Raw genomic sequence first — 3,628 nt, 5'->3', positions numbered from 1 at the left:
TGCACGTGATTAAGGGCTGCGTCTTCGTATCTGTACGGTATGAATTGTCTAGCTAGCTAGTATACACATATAAATTAGCTAACATGCATCCACCCATAATTTTGTATATGGATTATAAAATTTATTTTGCCATTTATTTTAGTTCGGCACAACCATATTTTATAAGGTTGTCGAGCCGGCCGCTACATCGTGAGAGCCGGCCGCTACATCGTGATCGAACATATCACAATTTAGTGCCGCTCGCGATGTCATGAATTTAGGTCGATGTTGGACCGATGCTATCGCTGTCGAAATATATGTAGATGAATTTCCATATTGACCGGAAAGCTTTATTTTAAAATTTATATTATTTAATTTACTACATTTCATACTCATCGGCATTTTAGTTTGAGACAAAATCGGTGTCAACAGATGCCCCTCGAGGTCTGGATGTGAATGGGTCTTTCTATTTCAGATCCAGAGCTCGAAAATATGTTTTATTTGTATGCGTAGTATTTTTGTTTTGTAGACACGTGTCTACGACGTTTTTGGTTTGTACTACTAGAGAATTATCCAGCTGTCAAATTTAAAATCTGTCGCGTCTTCGGTTTGGGTGGTAACCGAGCTCCTAAAAAAACTGTCAACGAAGCAACATTGCCGTTAGCAGTATTCAGGGAGCAGCTAACAGAAACGCCTTATCTTGTCTCTTTTTTTTTTTTTTGCATCAATCTTTCTTCCCTTGACTTCTCTGTTAGAGTATGACACGGTTTGCTATATTTGGTAGTTTAGGATTCTATCTCTAGTAGACTTCTTAGTCCCCAAGTCTTCTACTACTATATAATCAGTCCAAGGAGCTCTCAATGTAATCACGCAGTATCAATCTAGAATCAATACAACTATTGCCTTCATGGTATCAGAGCGGTTCTTTCTGCGACCTAGGGTTTAGCCACCCACCGCTTCCGCCGCCCCCGGGGAGATCGATCTCCATGATCTCTGCCGGGGGCATCCGATCTCATAGCTAGTTTTACTTCCCATCTAGTTCATAGTTTTAGCAATTTTCGTTTTCTGCTTCCTTTTTGTTTTCCAATTAGATCTGTCTAGTTTCTTAGCCACCAATCCTTTGCCGGTCCAATCTTGGCGACTCGGATGAACGGGGCACCTGGCACCCCACGCGCACGCTGAAACCTAGTACCAGGCCGGCCTTCGTCAACTCGAGTTGCACCAATGGCTACCTTCAGCTGTGCACGTGCTCGACATCAGGTGGATCAAGTGCGCTACACATCTACTACGACAACAAGAGCTGGCTCATGTCGCATGCATATTCATGTGCGTATGAACCAGCTCTACTCAACCCAAGCTGCCTCCAACTACTGCAAGTCTACATCGCCGAACTACACGCCAACCTGCGTCAAGCTGTACATCTACGTCGCCACGCCGTAATCATCGCCAACAACCATCTACAGCAACAACTCCACCACACGTACTGCATCGTTGTCGTCATCATCAATCAAGGTCTTCGTCAACGCCAACGGGTTCTGCGTCGCCGCGCTTCTGCATGTAGATGAATAAAACGGGTTCGATCCCCGACATCTACTACCGCTACAGTTCAATCGCCATCGACAACCACCTCATCATCTTCGTCCACAATGACCATACCGCCAGAGTTGCAGTCTAAATTTTTTGTTTGCACCGCATGTGCTCAATTTTCTTCTTGCAACCACTTCGTCTACTCCGGCGCATACGGCGCGCAACCGACCGTACACGGAGGCCTTCTCTGCTACTCCATCCAACTCTGGCGCGCATGGCTCATGGTGGTCCCTGTCTTCGCACGCCCGGTACCGGCAACACCGGCGCATGCCTTCGTCCCCGGCGCGCTCCCGAGCCTGGCAAGTTCGGCGCGGCGTGTCGCCTACCTCAACTACGAAAAATCCAGCTACGTCTACCTCGAGTTGACTACCGCTGCAACCGCCTTTTATTTTATCACTATGGCGACTTCCCCCGGGCTCAAGACGACACCGACCACAACAACAACAACATCAACAACTTCATCAATGGCGATTAAATCACACACGGCTCCATCGACCGCGACTACAACGCCCTAGCTACCGGCTACATCGACATCGGCATCAAGGGCTATCATCCACCGGCCCCCTCTCCAGTCGGCGCCTTCGGCTTATGCTCCAGTCGGACCGTCCGCGACGCTCTTGCTGTATTCGCGTCACTACCGATCCGACTGCGGGGGGTGTTAGAGTATGACACGGTTTGCTATATTTGGTAGTTTAGGATTCTATCTCTAGTAGGCTTCTTAGTCCCCAAGTCTTCTACTACTATATAATCAGTCCAAGGAGCTCTCAATGTAATCACGCAGTATCAATCTAGAATCAATACAACTATTGCCTTCATTCTCCATTGAGGGAGCACTCCTGCAACCAGGTGCCGTACCACTTGGCCAATGAGGACGCATGCCATCAGGTAATCGATCAGTCCCTTTTTGTTTAGATGATTAATTACAGGGTGATGGTTGTTTTATCCGATCTCCTTTTCTTAGGCATTGGAAGTACCTGTGCTTCAGTAAGATTTTAGCAATCTTAGTGCAGATTGGATTCACGTATCCTCTGCTGGTGAGTTCACATGGATACCTGCATGGTAGTATGAGCCTTCATATGCCTCATATCTGGGTACGTGAGTTTGATTTGATTTCTCCCGTCCCATAATTTTCTGCAGGGGCACTCAATGTATTAGATCAGTCTGCGTATGTCTGCTTCTTAGCCAGGTATACCACCATTTTCTTCTCCGCCTTCTTGTTTGTTTGACGTAGGATACGGTAGAGATACATGCGCTGGTCGTATATTGCTACAACGTGCAATTTTAGCATGAGAGCACTGTTAGCACTTCCCTGGACAATATATGTTATTAAGTCTTTCGTTCCAATTTTGAACATTTCATTTTCACGGTCGGCATGCCGGCAAGTTTTATATGAACTTGGTCCGTCGTACAACCCTGAATACTGACGTGCCAGGCATTTTCTCATAGTTGGTGTTCCAGTCAATTTTATTTAACCTCCGATCATACTATCATGAAGACCGGCTTATTCTGCATTCCCGTCTTAGGTATTATTTCCTTATTATAATGTGTTGCCAAAATATAATTTCTTCTCGTTGGCGTTCCGGCAAGTCCATGTATGGGCTTGGTCCGTCGTACAACTGTGGAGACTACAACTAATAGCACCCATACATCATGTCAGACTTTTGATCTTTTTTTTTTTTTACTCTAGCAAGCTTCTAGACGAGCTTGAACCATTGCTTGGATTTTGAGGGAATGATCAACAAACCATGGTTGGGACTTTATTATACAGCTTATGGTTGTCTTTTTTTTTACTCAAGTATTCTCCTTACATTTTGCAGGAGCCTATTGAACAGTTACGGGGGGATAGTTGCTCCTACCGCTAGGTAACATATCGTGACATTTTCCTTTTGAATTTAGAACTCTGCGTGCATATATGTCCCTCATATTTATTATACGCCCTTTGTACTTATAGATGGCGCATGATCCAGTGTTGGTTCCTCCGAATGAACTATCCATATGTCAATTGGCCGAGCAACACTTGTATGAGCCTAGCACTAATGATCTGGCTAATCCGACGATCAGA

General features: G+C 45.5%; 1 long non-coding RNA gene across 1 annotated transcript; it reads left to right on the top strand.

Annotated features, from left to right (window-relative positions):
- The first annotated feature begins 2,526 nt into the window (after positions 1–2,526).
- LOC127304517 (uncharacterized) lies at positions 2,527–3,428 on the top strand. Its single transcript, XR_007853423.1, has 3 exons — positions 2,527–2,600; positions 2,704–2,752; positions 3,384–3,428. It is a non-coding gene; the product is annotated as an uncharacterized lncRNA (long non-coding RNA).
- Positions 3,429–3,628: the final 200 nt, after the last annotated feature.

Source organism: Lolium perenne, chromosome 5 (assembly GCF_019359855.2).
Source record: "Lolium perenne isolate Kyuss_39 chromosome 5, Kyuss_2.0, whole genome shotgun sequence".
Lineage (NCBI taxonomy): Eukaryota > Viridiplantae > Streptophyta > Magnoliopsida > Poales > Poaceae > Lolium > Lolium perenne.
The sequence above is the reverse complement of the archived record's forward strand: the minus strand, read 5'-3'. Positions and strand labels throughout refer to the sequence as shown.